The sequence below is a fragment of the Lissotriton vulgaris genome, chromosome 3_1, assembly GCF_964263255.1.
Source record: "Lissotriton vulgaris chromosome 3_1, aLisVul1.2, whole genome shotgun sequence".
Lineage (NCBI taxonomy): Eukaryota > Metazoa > Chordata > Amphibia > Caudata > Salamandridae > Lissotriton > Lissotriton vulgaris.
The window spans coordinates 1,004,042,807-1,004,064,406 of record NC_141689.1 but is presented as its reverse complement, the minus strand read 5'-3'; positions in this window follow the sequence as shown (position 1 = coordinate 1,004,064,406).

Here is a 21,600-nt window from a genome sequence, read left to right as displayed (position 1 = left end):
GATGTTGGTGGAATGTTACAAACAATGCTCAGCCGTGTCCTGCATTATGTTTTAGCAGCCATGTTGGAGCACATTGATGAATTCATCAAATGTCCTACTCCTGAAGAGTTGAGAGATGTCAAGTGTGAATTCTATGCCCTGGGAGGGATGCCACATGTCATTGGGTCCATTGATGGGACCCATGTGGCTTTGTTGCCACCACAGGCTCAGGAGCAGGCTTACCGCAACAGGAAATATTATCATTCAATAAATGCCCTGGTGGTGTGTCTTGCTAACATGCTGATTTCCCATGTTTGTGCACATTTTCCAGGATCGGCACACGTTGCATTCATCATGAGGCGTAGCAGGGTGCCACAAATTATGCTGCAGCTGTGCAATGATCGGGCAGTCTTGTTGGTGGGAAAACTCTGTTTGTCCTGTGTGTTTCAGTATCTTTTGCTCTGACAGACATCTCCTGACCAACCTATTTACATGATGTATCTTTGTAGGTGACTCAGGATATCCCAAAATGCCATGGATAATGACACCTCTCCGCAACCCAAGAACAGCTGCAGATCAGCGGTACAATAATGCACACGGGCAGACCAGGCGAGTGATTGAGCGGACGTTTGGCCTCCTGAAGAACCAATTCCGGTGCCTGGATAAGACCGGCGGATCACTCCACTATGACCCCGCCAAGGTCTGTAATATCTTCATCATGTGCTGCATACTGAACAACATGGCAGTTGAGAAGGCAGTGCCACTCATCCTGGATCCTGAGGAGCAGGAACATCCACCCATTGAGGATGAAGGGCTTGGTCATGATGCAAGTGATGAGGAGGAGGAGGATGATATCTGGAGTCAGCTCATACGCAACTTTTTCTCATAATTGTGAGTCACTGGGAATGAGTGTGCAAGCTTGTAGCATTGTGTGGCATGTGTTGCAATGTGTATGTCCAGCTGACTGTATGCAAAGTAACTTTGATGTGTGTTCTGATGTGTCACATAAGTGCTGATGTCATGCCACAGAGACAACTTTAACAAAAGAGAGAGGTAGAGTAATGAAGTAGGATTCTTACTCCACAGGCTTAGATACATAAACAAGGAGAATCCTACTAACAGTGACTACGGGAAGTGTTACCCACAGGAGTGTGGGAGCACTTAGTGTTTTGTAAAATACCCCTCACACACCAAAAGACCCCTTGGTGTCATGCTTCATCATAGGGGTCTTCGCACCCCTCTAACGGGATGCGGCGTGCTACGACCAACGACTAAGCGAGGGTACTTATACTAATGCCTATGTGCGGTGCGTGTGGTGCAAGTGATAGGGATAATTATGTGAGTGGTGGGATTTAGTGAAGAGTTAAAAAGATGCCTGGCTCGTGGGTGTTTATGGAAAATACTTTATTCACAACCCCGGGCTGGTACTACTAAAAGAAGTGAAGTGCGAGGTTGGATCTGCCGTGTTAATAGGCAGTACCTCAGGTGTGCGTCGACATGTTTCGGAGAGTGTTCTCCTTCTTCAGATCGGGGGCACAACTTCCCCACCTTACTCACGTTTCACTAATTTGTAACCTTAAAGTGAGGGGTATTTTACAAAACACTAAGTGCTCCCACAATCCTGTGGGTAACACTTCCCGTAGTCACTGTTAGTAGGATTCTTCTTGTTTCTGTATTTTTGCCACAGAGACATGTACAATGACTTAGCTTGAAATTTACATGTGTACTACATAGTTCCTGTTTTGTACATGCCCATGTCTTTGGCAAAGATTTTTGACGGTGAGCCAACACTTGTGTGTCTGTCATTCCCAGGTTGTTGTGCCTGTTGTCTGTTCATGTCATCTTAGTCCTCCTGCTATTCCTCATGATGATTGCATCGTGGCCCGAATCAGCGTTCCATTCACGGACATGTGTAAATGTCAGTTCGGGTAAGAGATCCAAAAAGGCTGTTTGGGGTTGGTATGGTTTGGGAATGTGTGGGAACTGTTTCTGTGCATGTTGTAGAACCATCCATACATGTCTCATCACCATGGATCAAATTACATGTTGCACTTCTCCCATGACAGGACAGTCACCCTTCTTGACAGTCATCTGTTGTGGAGTTTTGACTCTGGTGAAGGCATCATTGTGTGTAAACCTTGACCCTGACACATTGCGGATTCCACGGGTTGACATTGTGTGGGACATCACAACCACAGGCTCTATGGGGAATTGCAGCCTCACTGTGTGCAGCAGGATGTGTTTGGCTCATCCACTTAATCTTGTGTGTCAGTACAGTTTGATTTCCAATCAACCATGTTGTGAAGGTGTGGGCCAGCGTATGTCCCAAATGTTCTGTCAAATGTCCTGTGAGTCTGTTCGTATGGATGCATAGCCCCTTGTGCTAGTATGTCATGTCACTGTCACATCGCTTCATCAGAGCCGGTAGAGAACACTGCTTTGCAAGTATTCTCAGTAAGTCGGTGTTAACTTTCTATTCCCATGATGCCAGGAATGTTGCACTGATGACGTCACAACGTTGTGCTGTAGCAAATGCAAACGCTTCTGTGGCACCCAGTTGGGTGGCATTAATCCCAGGATTCTCTTGTGGTGTGCTGCATATCCTGGTCACGGTAGGGGTGGTTTTGTGCCATTGCTCATATTTACTCTCTGTTGAGTTCCAGCCCAGCAGCTTGTTATGTTAGGCATTTCAAAGCGCAGTTGGACGAGCCAATGAATGGCTCTTGCGGGGCTTCCTTGTGTTTACCTAATTTCCTCCCTCGTTGGATGAGCTTCTTAAGGCTCTTGCGGGTGATGTGTAATTTCCCTTCTTGACCCTCACTGATTCCCTGGGGTAAGTACGGATTGTTGCCTTTGTGTGGGTAACACTGCAGCACAATAGAACTTCTGTTTATTAGAGCCTTACTCATACACTTTGATTTCCTTGATTACCGCATGGCTCTAATTGCATTGAAGCATCCTGCACAGCGTTATACCCCCTTCATTTAACTGCAAAACTCTGCTACCTTTTATGTGTCCGTGTTCAATCCTCAGATCTAGTATCATTTTCATTACTGTGATCCCAAATAGGATACAGTGGATGTTATTTTCCTTTACAGGTGTAACTGTTACAGTATAGGTCATGAGGTATTCTGTGATTCAGTGACAAGAAGTGTTGAATCCTTATGCTTGTTTACCTTTGTTTCAGATCTCCCTCCCTGCTGTTCCCTTCCTTTCCTTCCCTCGCCTAATCACCCTTTTGAGTAAGTCATTTCTTCTCAGACCAACAGGCTATCGGGAGATTGACCACTTTGAGCATCGCACGTTTCTGAGGATTCAAGGAACCGACAGTCCCAGGTAGTCATGTGCACATTGTTTCACCCGCATTACAGGTAAACTCCTTGCATTACTGTTATTTTCTTCAGAGAAATGGCACTGGCCATGGACATTGGCTAAAGCAGCATGGCCTCAACACAAACTTGATCCATTTGTGTAGAAAATGTGTTCCCACAGTACAATGTGCCTCATTAATGTCACTGCAGATCTCTTGCCAGTTTGCATGCATCATCTATGGCATAATTTACAAAGATTGTGCATATGGGAGTATGTGTACTATGGCAACATGCATGCAGTTTATCATGGCTAATGATCCATATTGTGCATGAAGTACATGGTTGTGCATGTATTGTTGCAGCTTGCTACCCACAACCGGCAGGCAACACCTGCTGACGCTGTGTGTCCTGTGTGCAGCTTGGCCTTTTGGTGCCTGATCCTGTGCCCGTCATATTTGGTGATTGTTCATTCATTTTCTTTCAGTGAGCCAAGAGCAACCAGACACTCCTTCCTTTCCATACACCTGTTACATTGTGCCTTTCAAACCTCCTTGTCTTTGTGTGCTAGTTTTTGCATGGTGTCTCACCCCTTCCGCCGTCATGTGTTCACTCATTCCTGCTGCTGCCTCCCCTGCGTCATTGCACCACCGAGTGCCCTGATTCTGCAACACACACGCCTCCCAGATGCTCCTCCCTCCACCCATTCTTAATGCAGGCAGCAGCTTGTGAGTGCCACTGTTGCACCACCTCCGTGCCAAAGCTGGACCGTCAGCGCCTGCAACGTGCACAGTGCAAGACACTCTGGTCCTTCCAGGACGCAGGTAATACAACAGACTCATGCTCCAGCCACCCTCCAAACAGTGAACACCAGACAATCATCCACCTGCTACCAGGCAACTCCTAAGCGCATCCATGACAGCTTTGCAGGCTGTGTGTGCAACTCCTACTGCCAACACCGCGCTGCCCAGCATAACAGACCATGTCCGTACAACCAGGTCATGTGCCTCCTACTACACACCCGCTCCATCCACCTGCACACCATTGGACTCTGTTACCTCCTCAACACAACAGCCCCACACATCGCCTTCATTACATTAACCTGGTTGAATGCATCCTCAGCACACTACTTCAACATTGCCATCACTCACGGATACAAGATCACCCGCAGGGACCGCACCAACAATCCAGGAGGATGAATTGCAATTCGTTCTGAAGTACACCCTCATAGTCACATACAACGCCAAGGACACACTCAGCATTTTCAAACCTCTGCACTTCAGGTTTCACACCAACCCCCTGACCACTCTCAGTCTAACTATCATCTACAGATCTCCAGGCCTACACCCACAGTTCTGCTAAGCCATCTACAAATATATTCATAGTCATTTATTGAGCGCACATCTAACCCAACGGGGTGTCCCAGCGCTATACTGTGCCGAAAATGAGGCAGCATACGGATGAGTAACTAATCAAGCAGGCTAAATAGTCAGGTGTTAAGGGCTTTGCGAGACTCACATTCAGATAGAATCATACAGACAGGAAGAGGTAGCTTAGTCCAACATTGGGTGGTTCCTACCTGAAAGGTTTCACCTCCTGATCTAGGTTTTGCAAACCAAGGACTAATGAGCGAGTGCTTGTCATTGGAACATACAGATCGTGGTTGACACTAGGGACGGAGTCTCCTCCTAAGGTAGAACAGACCACTGCGTTGTCCTGCCCTGAAGGCGAGTGTCAGCGCATTGAAAAACCTATTTGTGTAGCCATGGGCAGCCAATGGAGTAGTCTAAGATACAGGGAGATATATTGTCAAAGTGAGACTCCACATACCAGGCGGGCAGCGTTTTGGACCATCTGCAGAATACAGAGCAAGCCTAATGTGAGACCCACGTATGAGCCTTTTGCGTAGTCTAAATGGGAGGTGATCATTGCGTGAACCACAGTTTTCCGGGTTACATTGTGCAGATAGTTAATAAATCTCTTGATGATTTTACTCTTGCCAAAACAAGCAGCACACACCTCTTGTACCTGTGTGGCAAGGGATAGCTGATTGTCCCATCTAACTCCAAGATTCCTGACCAAGTCCTTGTGTGCTGGAGCAATGGCCAGTTCCTCTGGCCACCAGAGATTGGAAGAGAGGGGAGAAGGTTGGTTAAAAAAATAGGATCTAGGTGTTATCTGGATTAAGTTTCAAGAAATTGTGGTCCATCCTAGCCGCAATGATCTTGAGACAATTTTCGAAGGGGTCAAAATTAGCGGCACACACAGCATTTAAGGTGAATAGAAGCTGAAGATCATCAGCATATGATATGATTTTGACTTCAGACATGACAATCGATTCAGCCAGCGGGGTTAAGTAAATATTAAAAGTCAGAGGGCTCAGAGCAGAGCCCTGCGGCACGCCCCACTTCAGTGGTTTGACTGGAGAGATGAATGAATAGGTCCGGACTTGCTGTGTGCGGTCAGATAGTAAGGACGATAGCCAGTTCAGCACTGAGCCGCCCCACCTATGGTCTTAAGGCGGTTCAGAAGAATGGGATGGTCGATGGTGTCAAATGCTGTAGACAAATCCCCAGCCCCAACATCGCCTTGGAACCTCCGTTGACCTCCCAGCGTATAGAGTCTGCCATTTCAATGAGGGCCGACTCCGTACTATAGCTGGGATGGAAGCTGGATTGAGAGTTGTGAAGGAGGCTATTATCTTCAACAAAGGCCATCAGTTGCTGCCAGAAACATTTCACTGAAATCTTGGCCGGAGCTGGTAAAAGAGAGTTAGGTCTATAATTGCAAGGAGATTCAGGATTTGCGTTGGCTTTCCTTAAGATGGGCAGGAGGAACTTGTGTTTCCACCCATCCAGATTAGAGCCCAATCTGAGGGAAAGGTTCCAGATGGCGTTTAAATGGTGATTGTGAATCTTAGCAAGGAGGTTGTATTGCTTGGTGGGCAAGGGGTCAGTAGGGGAACCAGATTTACACATCTGCAATTCGAGCAGAGAGGATTCCTATGAAATTAGGCAAAATCTGAGACCACAGAGCTGGGAAACGGCTTTACTGATTGGTCCTCAGACATTGGACAACTACATCAGCACGCATGCCCTCACCTACACAGACTACCTGTGTCAGGGGGACAGCAACTCCTGGCTGGAGGACAACCACACCACCATTCTGCAATTGTACATCAACATTTGCATCCAGTTGTCCTAAAACAATGCACTGCATCACACTCCGCTACAGATCCACCAAAAAAACTTTACCTGAGTCAATACAAATGAGCTGTGTGGCACCCTCACATAGAACACTCCAACCAACAACACCGCCACACCGTGCAACCGCACACACGGGATCAGCGACTGATCCAACACTCTTGCCAAATTGGTGGACTTTCCTGTGCAGCACAACAACAGTTAAGCCACCAGGGAGAAGGCAGACCTACTGGACTCATACAGGTCTAGCCGGACTCATGTGCAAACCTTGTGAAACAAACAACCAAAAGTTACCTTTCAGTGCTGAAATCCACAACACACAGCCATCACCATATCATCAGCATGGACAAGAGGACAACCTTCAGGTATGGCCTAGGCACCAACACACCAGCATGAATGACCTCATCGGCATTGTGAGTGAACTATCTAACCTCAGCTCTCCATCCAAAAGACATCCCACCCTTGCAAGGCCAAGGGGATCTCTTGCAGCTTACTACCACTTCAAGCTCGTGGACGTACATGACACCCTCGCCACACAGAGGCAGACAGTGCTATTTTCCACAGGACATACCCCCCTCAGGTCCTGGACTCCGGTCAGCAGCAAAGACACCGCCCGGCTCATGTACACCATCCACTCCGGCTCTCCATCAGGACCCTTCCCACACAACATCTCAATCACATATGCATCATCCTTGAAGCCCACCTCTGGCACAGCATGAATGTCTCCTTTGAGTATGCCACTTTCCATGGGAGCTGGAGGCATGCAGAAACCCAGGCCCTTCTTTGACAACGGACGGCAGTACCGCAGGATGTCCTGTAACATCACCCTGCTTGCCTACCCAGCATATGTCATCAAGCAGACAGTCAACGAGCAACTGACCATCTCCCTCCAAGCAAACATCTCAGAGCAACCCGCACCAGACCATCTTTCTCAGTAATCACCCCACTGCAACAGCCCTCATTGGCACCACCAACGACATCTTGGACCCTGCTCAACAATGGTGAGACCACCACCCTCACCCCATCAACCTCTCAACGGCATTCTACACCATGTGCTACCACTCTGTCAGATCACACATCTCCAACACTGGGATCCAGAGGAAGGCCCAGGAGGAAATCGCCAAGTACCTCCCCACCAAGGCCCAGGGAGTCCGCATCCCCCCTTTGGCATGTAGAACACTGGGGTCATTGGGCCCATGCTCCAGGCCTCATCTCTCAGTGTGGCAATCTACAATGTCTCCATGACCACCCTCTTCAACATCACATGCGCACACAACCTCATCATCATGTCCTCTGCCATTGACACCCAGCTGCTCCTCACCCTCACCAAAGATCCAGCCACTCCCAGATCCAACCTTCAAGAAGGCATGAGGTGCATTGACAAATGAATGAACATCAGTCACATGAGGCTGGACTTGGACAAGACTGAGCTCATCATCTGAGGAATGTCCCCTTACGGCTGGGACAACTCCTTGTGTCACACCGGCCTGGGCAGCGCACAATCACCCAGTGGCCACACACACAAGCAGGTGCTCATCGTACACTCCTTGCTCACAATACCCATGCAACTCAACACCATCTCTACCTCATGCTGCAAGTCCCTCCGCATGCTACAAATGATCTTCAGATAGATCCACTCCTAGTCAAGACAGACAGTCACCCTGGTCCACGACACCAGCCAGCTCAACTACAGCAACGCCCTCTACGCAGGAACAACAGCCAGATTCCAGGAGTACTTGTGCACATCCAGAGTGCATCCGCACACCTCATCCTCAACATCCCCTGCCACAGCCACATGACAGTCCACCTGAGATACCTACAATAGTCTCACTGTCAACTGCAAGATCACCTTCATACTCCTCAGCCACACTCAGGAGGCACTCCACAACCCCAGCCCCAAAGTCATACATGGACGGCTCCAATCCAACACCCCATTGCCCCAACTTCATCCAGCCAACCTTTCCCTGGGCACCATTCATCACATTCACAGTACAAATGCATGAGGGAGATGGTTCTCCCACATCACCAAGCAGACCTGGTACTCCCTCCCTGGGCACCTCCACATGACCCATGACCTCTACACCTTCATTAAACTCTTCCAAAACTGTCTGTTCGAGCAGTATGGCAAGGCTCCCCCCCCCCCATCAGCAGATTGAAACCATCACGGGTGAGTATTGTGCTCCATGTATGTATTTGATGATACATTGCGACCTATGTGTGTCCTCGACAGACTCAGATCCCATTGTATGGATGGCTTGAGTTTGTTCTAAACTCTGGCATACTTTAACATATCCCCACACATATGTTGTTGAAAACGGAAACATCAATTTCACTTTTGTTTGTTTTGTTTATTTATCTATATTGTGTGGGAAACGTGAGTAAGTGCTAGGTGCTGTACAAAAAGGCTGGGAATCCAAAGTTCACAGAAGGAGATGTGATGCCTTGCAGTTTGAGTCAACAGAGTCCAGACCACAGTGCTTGGCATCATTGTTCAGACTGCAACCAGCAAGTTCATGTGGGATAGTAGAACAGTCAATAAGGTGATGCTGTTGCACACAAAGTGAAGGTGCCAGACCAGGTGACCTGGGAGATGAGCATGGCCCACTGCCTCTCACTGCCTTTTCCGTGGATGACCCACCTTCCTTGGGGGACCCTCATATGCAGGCCTTGACGATGCATGGGATGCTCCGTCGGATGATTCCTCCTCCTCCTCCTCCCTCCCTGTGCCTGTTGGCGGACTTTGCCTAGATGTTTCTTGCCTGGTGAAACAGGAAGGGTGCTCCATGTTGCCAGCAATCCGACAGAGTGAATGGCTTATGTCCTTTTGCACAGCCAGGAGCTCAGCCAGTCTTGCCTCCATCCATCCTTGGTGTTGTTGTTGACTGCCGTGTTGCTTGGCTTCCTGGTTTTTGATTTCAGTGAGGGCCCCCCACGACCTTCCTGAACTCCTTGCCGGTATGTCTCCACAATGTTGCGCAGTTCAGACATACCGGGCCCTGCAGCTGGCTGGTCAGGTTCTCGCTTCCGCCTTGTGCCACTTCCACCACCCCTGCCCACATGAACCTGGCCTGCCATTGTGGGCACATCGGGTCAACGGGACCCCTGGGGGATGGTAGTGGTGGTGTTGTCTGCCACCTCTTGGGTGCCCGGCGAACCTTGTCCCTCATTGTCAGACTGGCTCAGTTGTTGAGTGTGGGCAGGGCTCCAAGCTGTCTGCTGGGATGTGGCAGGAATGGGAGTGGTGGTTGGCGCTGATGTTCCTGATCCAGCTGCTGCACAGGTTTGGGCACCAGAGGTGCCAGGTTGGTCGGGGTCATCCATGGAGTGGTGAGAGGCCTCGCTGTCGGTGGGATCAGGGTCCTGCATAGCCTGGGACTGTGATTCCTCTCCCCCATTGTTGAGGGAGACTCCGCACGTTACCCTGTGGATGTGAGAGACAGACAATGTTAATGCCATTTAATGCAACATCCATTTTTCATATACATTGTCGTTGGCACTGTTCCACTTGTTCTCAATGTTCACTTGTGGATGGGTATGTTGTGGGGTCAGATTGATCTGTGAACAGGAGTCATTGACATGTGAGGGACTATTTACAATGACTTGCACAGCCATGCATATCAGCAGGGATTTGCCAGTCTTTGTGCACCACAGCTATGCCAGGATGGATACAATACGTTTACAATGCGGATCAGCATGGTGGAAAAATGACACAGCTGCGTCACACATCTGTGCCGTAGGAGTGGCACATTGCTGGAGTTGAGATGCCGGTGCAATGCAGCACCACAAATTCTCTGTGGGGCCATATCTGCACAATGCAGCGTCAATCCTTATGCCTGCTTCAAGCATGCACACGGTTTTGAGGCAGCATGTGGATGAAAGTGACTGAGTGAAATCTTTAAGATTTCACTCAGCCACTTTTGGGAGATGGTGCTGCGCCGTGACAGCCAACCACCCCCCTTCCCCTGGACCAGAACACCTACTTCTGGCGCAGGGCTTTAGAACGTGGCACATCTCCAAGATGCATTACCTTGTGAATACTCAGCACCATGGCACAACTTTTGTGCATCGGCTGCGTCACACAGGTGGAGCAACAGCGTCGCGAAAGAAGCGCAAGTGACTTGTGAATATGCACCGTGCATTTTCTGCTTGGATGCTTCATCAGATCTGTATTTGTTTTGTTGTGTTACATGATGATTGTGACAGTGGAGCACTCCACTGCCTGTCCCAGGAGGCTATGTTTATGTAAGGGGTGTGTGTGACAGGCCGTGCTGGTAGTTGGAGTCTGATTTGGAACTGGGCCTCCCTTGTGGCGTGGCTGTCCCCCATGGAGCATGCTGCCATGACAGTGGTTGTGAGTTCCTGTCCAAGATATCTGACCTTGTTGTCCTGGTGTTTGTGTTTGCACTGGTCACAGGACGGCCTTGGGCTGGCTACACCAGGGCCCAGTGTCAGCTATCTTGTCAGTACATTCCCACTCCATGTGCATTGAGCATGGTGCATGGGTGTGTACCTGGGCCATATGGGATGAGTGTGACTCAATGGTTAGAGCGGCAGACCCTGATGCAGAGTTATGGCCCGGGACCAGGGTTCAATTCCCGCCTCGGCGGGTCTTGGGCTCAATTTCCTCGGACCTGACAATTCTCGCCTCGGTGCCTATTCTAATCATGGGCCCCACGCTGCAACTCTGGGCAATAGCTTGTTTAACCTCCACACCGGCCCCAACAGTGCTAGGATGCCTGGCTTCACCCTGGGGGTGCCCAGGAGTGGACACTTCACAGGGAAAGTCAGGAAGGGTTCCACAGCGGTATGATTAATAGCGCCAGGAAACCGCTTGGTGGCAGTGCGCTCTACAAATACCTTGACATTTACATTTACATTTACATTTACATGAGTGCAATTGGGCATGGGCGTCCACAAAAATGTTTATAGGGGAAGCCACATTTTTTGCTTCATCACCATCCTCCCTGCACCCTCCTCTCCTCTGCCTTGCACCCTTCTGGCACTCTGCCTTGCACCCTTCTCACCCTCTGCCTTGCACCCTTTTCACCCTCTGTCTTGCACCCTTCTTGCCCTCCCCCTTGCACCATTCTCGCCCTCCACCTTGCACCCTCCTCCCCTCTGCCTTGCTCCCTCATCCCCTCTGCCTTGTACCCTTCTGGCACTCTGCCTTGCACCCTTCTCACCCTCTGCCTTGTACCCTTCTCATCCTCCCCCTTGCACCCTTCTTGACCTCCCCCTTGCAACCTTCTCGCCCTCCCCCTTGCACCCTCCTCCCCTCTGTCTTGCACCCTCATCCGAAATGCCTTGCACCCTTCTGGCACTCTGCCTTGCACCCTTCTCACCCTCTGCCTTGCACCTTTCTCACCCTCCCCCTTGGACCCTTCTCGCCCTTGTACCCTTCTCACCCTCCCCCTTGCACCCTTGTTGACCTCCCCCTTGCACCCTTCTTGCCCTCCCCTTGTTCCCTTCTCGCCCTCCCCCTTGCACTCTCCTCCCCTATGCCTTGCACCCTCATCCCCTCTGCCTTGCACCCTTCTGGCACAATGCCTTGCAACCTTCTCACGCTCCACCTTGTACCTTCCTCCCCTCTGCCTTGCACAATTCTCAGCAACCCCCTTGCACCCTTCCCACCCAATGGAGGGTGCTGCCACCTGGAACAATGGCACCATTTCAAAAGCATGATGGACTAGGGCCGGCCCTGACTTGGCCCACATCAGACACACTGGTGATCCAGGGGGGCCAAGAGCCACCCTTGCCCCCCCTGCGGACGACCATGCAATTGGGTATATTTGGAGTCCCACGATGTATTTTGTGACCTGGCAATGCTTCCTGGTGCGTCTGATGGGTGCAACTGCATTCATCCTATTGACGATCCCATCCCACAGGCCTGTTTTCTCAGCTATTCAGGTCTGTTTGACCAATACTCCAAACAGCTGTGGCTCGACTCTGATGACTTCATCTACAAGGATCTCCATCTCCTCCTTTGTGAACTTTGGATTCTTTTGTGCGGACATGGTGTGGGGTGATTGTGATTGGGGGTGACGGTGTGTATGGATGTGAGTGTGTGGGTCTGAATGTGAATGGAGGGTGTGCGGGTCTGAATGTGATTGGGGGCATGTGTGAAGGTGGATGTGTGCAGTTGTTGGTGTGTTGTCAGTCTCTGTAGCTAAATGGGTATATTGCAAAGGATCATGGTTTGTGTGTGTGGGCCCTTTTTATTGGTCCATTTGTGGGTGGGGCTTAGTTTGAAATTTTGGTGGGTGTGTTATAAGGGGTGGGTCTGAGTTAGGCACTCTGATTGCCTGTTTGGATCTGGCCAGGACATTCATTTCCAATGGTTTGTACACAGGAGACATGTTTTGTGGTGTTGTGCTAGTCATTTGCACCCTCCCTGTGCTGTTTTTAGGGGTTCGTGTGTGCTTCGTTTAGGGTGGGTTTGTGTCGTATTTACTTTTGTGGCTCGCTCATACGTGACATTTTTAAGGGGTTCGCGTGCGCTTTGTTCAGAGGGTTTGTTTCGTATTTGATTTTGTGGCTCGCTCATACGTGACATTTTTACGGGGTTCGCGTGCGCTTTGTTAAGGGGGTTCGTTTTGTATTTGATTTTGTGGCTCGCTTATACGCAACGTTTTTATGGGGTTCGCATGCGCTTTGTTCAGGGGGGTTCGTGTCGTATTTGATTTTGTGGCTCACTCATACGTGATGTTTTCTGTACAAATCGCAGTTCATACGCGTCAACGTTTTCCCATAAGAATCGCGTTCTCGGTCCGCAGTCTGGATCGGACTTGTAGGGTCGTACAGCATGTTTAAGAATCGTACAGTTCACTTTCTGAGTCAGTATCGTACGGATTTTCGCTTGTTTTTTGTATGGTTCACAAATATTCAGACGTATTTTTTAACAACGGATCGTACTACACGATTCGGACGGTTTTGTACGATTCATACGGAAATGGCTACGAATACGAATCGTCGTATGGATTCCTTTCCCGAATCGGTATCAACCCCTAGGTGATGTTTTTTGAGGGAGGAGTCTTCTTTATTTTTTTTTTACTTCTTTTCCGAATGGAAGGATGTGCCCAAGAGTATCCAAGATCCTGTTCCTATCCAGCAGGCTCCTCGCAGTGCTTTGTCCACCTACTGGTCACTTTTCATTTGGATTTGGAACTGGAAGGATCACTCTTTGTGTCCACTGGCCTGGATCTATTTGTACTTTTAATCCATTATTTAAATTTATTGTGGTGGATGGCATGATGTTTCAGTAGGAGCCTAATGATTTCTTTGCATTTCTTATTTTTTCTTATTTTGTAAAGGGAAAATGTTGAACAGTTTACTACATTTTCTCAATGTTTTTGATACAACAACACTATTGATTTACTTCACTTTGGCCAGGTCTTCCAATTGGCCTTCCAGCAAGTAGGCCCAGTGCTAGTTATGAGTGCATGAAACAATTGTTTCTGTAGTGTCTGTTTAATTTGAAACATCATTTAGACCATTTAGGCCATGTTTTCTTGTGGTATTTCATGTTTTCTTTCCGCTGCAAACAGTATTGATGGGACAATGCCTTTGAAGGATGAGTTGTACACATTTTTATTAGCCCTGTTAATTTTCATTTTTAGAATTGCTGAATGAATGCTTTGTTCTCTGTTTAACCATGCCTCCTTGGTCTGGTCAGTGTGTGTGTGTGTGTTTGCATTTGCCACAGGCCACCATTTCTCAGTGTTCCACATGCCATGTGGCCACTGGCAAGGGTAGTTAAGACTAGCCCAACGGTTAGTCCAATCATGCATTGTTCACTCGGTGTTTTCCCACACCTAGTCTGCTTATCACTTTAAATTAATGCATAATACCATAATTCTTCATCCTTTTTAATTATCCTTATTTTCAACAAAATTCATATTCAATAGCACAAATCATAAATTCATCACAATCACTTTGAAATCCGATTTCATATGTACATTTGTGCATTATAATATTTTCTCATTCCATGTTATATTTTAGTCAGCATTAACATTTAACACGCCCAATGCATTTCGGTACCACAACGGTACCTTCCTCAGGGGAAACTCTGAAAAAGGAAAAATGAAAGTATGTGTTTTAACATGTGGGCCCATGGTAGCTAATTGCGCATATAATTGGTAGAATGTAAAAATGCATACCTCAATTGAATGAATATCTCTGGGATCTCGCCTATAATGTAGAAAGATATCTATCTGTTACATATGCCATCTCACTATGTGCTGGTGAGTATGAATACTTATGATTGTGTATCTTACCCGAGAGAGCTTTGGACCAGTTTGGCTTAATGCTGAAATAAAAACCACAAGTATTGCTAGTCAGGACTGTGCCTGTATATATGCCATGACGATCTAGTTAAATACATAAGAGAGACTGTATTTGCCTTGAAATTGCTTGGCCTACCTGTATTCGAAATCTGTCGGTCTGGGACCTGTTTGATGTTTAAAACACATTGTGAGTTTGTTAAATTTCTGGCGTTTTCCAACAGTGTATTACCGTCCTCTTGGAAGATAAATTGAGCTTCCTACCTGAACGTTTTGACTGCCTTCGTGTATCTGTAAAAAAACAGACACAAATATAAATGAGCCGTGCTAGAATAAAAATATACTCGGAATTTACTGGAAATCGTGGCGAAGGGTGACACCGGGGGTCGTCTAATCATACCTCGTAATAGTTTTGTCTTTAGCCGTATCAAAAACGCCGAGTGTTCCGTAGCTAGCCGCCATGGACGGCTGTTCTGATTAAACACGCCTTTCGGTGTAGACAATGAAAACGGACTGTGGTTCACGCTACCTATTCCTGGTGGCAAATAAGGCGCCATCATGCAGTGAAGCAAAACGGAATAAATTAATGAACTAGTCGATTGATTAGAGATCTGTAATCACAAAATATAAGTTGCTCTTTGTGTAATTAAAACGAAAATTACCGCGACTGATATTTATATCGGATGGGTGATCACACATACATGTGACAATCACTTGGAGTTTAAACATACTCGTGTGGCTGATAAAGTGTACCTATTCGTCAAGAGAACCGAAGATAGAGTTCACGATGTGAAGTCGCGTTATGGTGATTATAATCACCGACGGTTGTAATACGAACTACCGGTGGCAGTAAAACTTATTGAATTTGAATGGCTGTCAATTCACTTATTTCCAATGGGTGCCTTAACTGGGTGATTGTTATACCTATGCATATACAGTCAATAACTCCCCATAGTGTACAAGAGTCAGTATCTTGAGTATAACCCTAATCAAGACACATGTATATCTAATCTATATTTATACACTTATAGAAAGAAACCCCTAGATTGAAACAGGGTGATGATTACAATATCTCAAAAATTGTTTCAAAACACAACGCCAGTGATTTTGGTTCCGTATGTTCGATATAGTTCTAAATCAGCATCTCGTCATATATTAAAGGCATTATATTTGTTGGAATCAAAGTCAGAAAGCTCTTAGAGTAATACTCTCTTCAGTTGGAATTGTTATTCATAGGTAACAGGATAAATCATATCTATCATTGAGCCCCTTGGGGGACATTGTTTGTAAAGTCTTGACCCAAAATAGCTCACGTTGGAGCAATTTCTGTCTAGTATCAACGTCCTGTCGCAGTGCTAGTTTTTCTATGACAAAAAAGCGTAATTGGGAAATAGAGTGGTTGAGTTCTTTCCAATGTTGAGCTAACAGTGAGGCCAATGCTAAATTCCTGATCTTACTCTTATGTTCCGTCACTCTGATTTTGATTTTATGATCCGTTTTGCCCACATACATCTTCCTGCATGGGCATTTAATGCAATAGATCACGTTTTTTTGCGTTACAGTCAATTGTGTGCCTTAGTTTGATCGTTTTTCCTGTTGTTGGATGATTGAATGTATTTCCTGTGATAACATTGTTGCAGTGTATGCAATTTTGACAACATGTTGTTCCTTTGTATACAATTTCTCCAATGTGTGGTTTTGATTGTTTAAGCATTTCATTCAGGTTTCTGCCTCTGGTATACGCATGTAGTGGTACTTCCTTGAAGAGACCTGTGAAGTCTGGTTCGGTGTATAGTAATTCCCACCTTTTATTTATAATTTTTTTAATTGCCTTTGATTGAGTTGAGTATTTGGACACAAATACCATCTTGTCTTTGGTTGTTGTAACTTGAGTTTTTAGCAAGTCCTTTCTGTCCATTTTAGTAAATTTTTCTTTGCTCTGCTTCAACATTTCAATGGGATATCCTCTTTATATTTGATCAAATGTTCGTCCATCTTAATCAGACCTGTGTGTGTTTCCGAACAGATACGTTTGATCCTGATAAGTTGTGAAAATAGCAGATTGCTGAATAAACTTCTCGGATGAAAGCTATTGTAAGCCAACGCGTTATTACGGTCTGTTGGTTTGGTATATAATTCTGCCTGAAAACCTGTTCCTGTTTTGATGATTCTTACATCTAGAAAGTCTATTGAATGAGAATCAATTTTATGTGTAAATTGTATGCTAGGGTTCACTGTGTTCAATTTCATGATCATCTGTTCCAACTCTTGTGTCGTAGCTTGTCAAATCAAAAAGATATCGTCGATGAATCAACAGTACATCCTAATTTTTGACCATTGTGTAGTATTCATCAAGTTTTCTGATTCAAATTGAGCCATAAAGATGTTGGCATATGCCGGTGCTCCCGAAAATCCTGTGAGTTGGGCAAAATGGCGGTCATTCCATTCAAAATACCTATTCTGCAGACAGAATTTTAGCAATTTAAGTATCAAGATTTTGTCTGTTTGTAGGTCTCCCATCTGTAACAATGCCCATTCTATGGATTCTAATCTAGCTGTGTGGGGAATGGAGGTGTAAAGCGCAACCACATCAATAGTGCACAGTATCCAATTTTCACAATAATCTTGAGAAAGGTTTGCAAGTTTGTTTAGGAAGTCGATAGCGTCTTTTATATATGAGCCCCAAGCTTGAACAAATTGTTGTAAAAAGTGGTCCAGATATCGTCCGAGGGGATCAAAAATTGATCCACACCCTGACACGATTGGTCTGAAAGGTGGGTCATGCGGGTTTTTGTGAATCTTTCGGATTATATATAATTTGGGGCATCTTGGGTGTGTTGTGTGGAGATATGCCCGGGTGTCCATATCTATCCATCCTTGCTCCACTGCATCTTGTAGTAGTCTGTTGAGCATTAGCTGTATTTGCTGGGTAGGTTCACTTTCCAATTGCAAACAGGTGTTACTGTCCAAAACATGTGCATCAACTTTGTTCTTATAATAAACCGTATCCATTACAACTATTGCTCCCCCTTTGTCCGCTGGGTGGATTGTAAGATGTTGGTTGTTTGTCAGGTTTTGCAAGGTATGTTGTTCGGTTTTGGTTAAATTATTGTGTTTAATTTTTTTGAAATCCAATGCACACACCCTCCATTCTTTGCCACTGGCAAGGGGCCATTTTAAATAGTCAGTGGACTGTCCATAGACCTTCATGTGTTCTTTGTTTTCTAGGCCTGCTTCTTGTTGTGACCATGTGCTTGGCAACCATTATGTGTAGGCAGTCAGTGTGAGTTTGTCGTAGCCTTGCATTTGTTCTTTGTTTGTGGCCATACCTCCTTGCTGGTTGTTGGGGTTCTTATGTCGGCAATTTTCCTTATTTTGTACAGGAACATTTCTACACAGTTTAGTATACTTTCGCCATGTTTTCTTATACATGTGCAATATTCTATTAGTTTAGTTCACTATGTGGCCTAGTCTGCCAATGGGCCTTCCAGCCAGTAGGCCCAGTATTATTTATCGGTGCATGAAACAACTGGTTCTCTGTCGTCTGTTGAAGAAAACATTTTAGTGCATGGCCGGTATTGGATTAAAAGAAAAAAAAATGTTCTGGGTATTTTAAGATTGTTTCTCCTGAAAAACATTGTATAGGTGGGATAGTGCCTTTTCGAAGTATGTATGTTGTTGTAAAAATGATTGGCCGTGTTAATTTTCATTTCATTTTTTTGGCATTTCAGAATTAATGCTGTTTTCTCTGTTTTCATGAACATGTGGTCATCGCCGTTTTAGGTGTAGGCAGCTAGTGTGCTTTCCCTATAGGCCTGCATGTCTTCTGTTTGTTCTCAAAGTCATAGGCTGAATGAATGGTTGAGCAATGAGATAGCAGTTTAATAACTTATTATTATAACTGTGAGGATAACACCTATTTTGAATTCTTTTTACTTTAATTGTTTTCGTTTTTAATTGATTGGTAAATTATTTATGTGTATATATATATACTTCGAGTGAGCAAGCGGCTACTGGCCGCGAAACGTGTCTTGACATAGGGGGAATAAAACCATCTTAAGCACTAACACACAGGTCTGTGTCCAGTGTGCGGCAGGCGACGCTTCGAAAGACTGCAGGCGTGCGTCATTATCTGGATTCTGTTGATTCATATATATATATATATATATATCCATACTAATATAATAAAGAGAGAACCCAAACCTTTGAGGCGGGTAATCTCAGGAACCACAGCACCAATCAAAACACCCAATACAGCATTGGAAATGTCAGGGTAAGAAGGTGGACATAGGCTATATACCAGCAAAACATATACTTTATGTACTTTTGACTCATTCAAAATGTCTGCCACAACCAGTACCGACACACTCGGGTGATAGTCCATTTTCTATGTTTATGTTTTGGGAAAGAGTAAAAGGACACATGTTTGGTTGGAAGTTGTAAACGTGATCAAGCTACATTGCGAAACGCGTTGTTTTCCTGCTAATTAAAATATTACGTGCACAGCAACTTTCGAGTGTCGGAGACGTCTGTTCGATTGAATGGAGGATTGTGGTGAAAATAGTGGGTGACCGGGAGCCCTACTCCGAACCAGTCGTGAGCGGGACCGGTAATGTACCGGAATCTTGGTTTGATATATATATATATCTATATATATATATATATATATGCAGCTACTTTCTGTCTCTCCTGAACGGCTAACAGAAACAATGGACCAACAGGCAGAATGGAGTCAGCAGGTAGGTTTATTATCCCTCTTTGTCACTTTTCAGCATGACGCGTTTCGGGTAACGAGTACCCCTGTTCTCATCATATATATATATATATATATATATATATATATATATATATATATATATATATACACACACATATATATATATATATATATATATATATATATATATATATATATATATATATATATATATATATATATATATATATATATATCACTGCCACCTCCTCCGAAGAAAGAGCGAAGACCACACCTGGGGACATTGTTGGAGGCATTTATTTTCCACAGATCACAGGCGAATGCATTTCGGCACTACTTTTGCCTTCCTCAGCGCCACAAGCGATTGGAAACCCTCCATCTTGCGCTGCAAAGTTGTTCTGCTGCTTTCTGTAGCCCATTGGCTCAGGCTCCGCCCAAGATGTAATTCTCCCCACCTGTTTACACAATCCGGTGTAGTCCAGAACTGCAGGTACCAGCATGCAAAGCCTTGCATGCAGGAAAAGGTGGAGTGGAATTTCGACACAATGGTCGGATGGCGAAGCAGGATTACGCCGATGGAGTCCAATCTGCCTTGTAGTGGAAAGTTAGACGTCTCCTTATGTCCCAGAACCGCTTCAACCTCAATGCTCAAGTTCAATACTTTGCGGGGGCAAACATCACAGTGCGTGTCGCCCACTGCCAGGACAATGTCCTCACAACCGCTCTTTCTCTCTTTGTGCACCGAGGCGGGCCCAGGCAAATTCCAATACCTTGTAGGATTCACTTTTTGCCGAAGCGTTATCACAGAATGTCCGGGCCACTTTGGTGAAGCGGGGGCCTTCGTAATGCGCCTCTGACACGCGCATAAAATATCACTGCCACCTCCTCCGAAGAAAGAGCGAAGACCACACCTGGGGACATTGTTGGAGGCATTTATTTTCCACAGATCACAGGCGAATGCATTTCGGCACTACTTTTGCCTTCCTCAGCACCACAAGCGATTGGAAACCCTCCATCTTGCGCTGCAAAGTTGTTCTGCTGCTTTCTGTAGCCCATTGGCTCAGGCTCCGCCCAAGATGTAATTCTCCCCACCTGTTTACACAATCCGGGTGTAGTCCAGAACTGCAGGTACCAGCATGCAAATCCTTGCATGCAGGAAAAGGTGGAGTGGAATTTCGACACAATGGTCGGATGGCGAAGCAGGATTACGACGATGGAGTCCAATCTGCCTTGTAGTGGAAAGTTAGACGTCTCCTTATGTCCCAGAACCGCTTCAACCTCAATTCTCAAGTTCAATACTTCGCGGGGGCAAACATCACAGTGCGTGTCGCCCACTGCCAGGACAATGTCCTCACAACCGCTCTTTCTCTCTTTGTGCACCGAGGTGGGACCAGGCAAATTCCAATACCTTGGAGGATTCACTTTTTGCCGAAGCGTTGTCACAGAATGTCGGGGCCACTTTGGTGAAGCGGGGGCCTTCGTAATGCGCCTCTGACACGCGCAAAAAATATCACTGCCACCTCCTCCGAAGAAAGAGCGAAGACCACACCTGGGGACATTGTTGGAGGCATTTATTTTCCACAGATCACAGGCGAATGCATTTCGGCATCACTTTTGCCTTCCTCAGCGCCACAAGCGATTGGAAACCCTCCATCTTGCGCTGCAAAGTTGTTCTGCTGCTTTCTGTAGCCCATTGGCTCAGGCTCCGCCCAAGATTGAATTCTCCCCACCTGTTTACACAATCCGGGTGTAGTCCAGAACTGCAGGTACCAGCATGCAAAGCCTTGCATGCAGGAAAAGGTGGAGTGGAATTTCGACACAATGGTCGGATGGCGAAGCAGGATTACGCCGATGGAGTCCAATCTGCCTTGTAGTGGAAAGTTAGACGTCTCCTTATGTCCCAGAACCGTTTCAACCTCAATGCTCAAGTTCAATACTTCGCGGGGGCAAACATCACATTGCGTGTCGCCCACTGCCAGGAAAATGTCCTCACAACCGCTCTTTCTCTCTTTGTGCACCGAGGCGGGCCCAGGCAAATTCCAATACCTTGGAGGATTCACTTTTTGCCGAAGCGTTGTCACAGAATGTCTGGGCCACTTTGGTGAAGCGGGGGC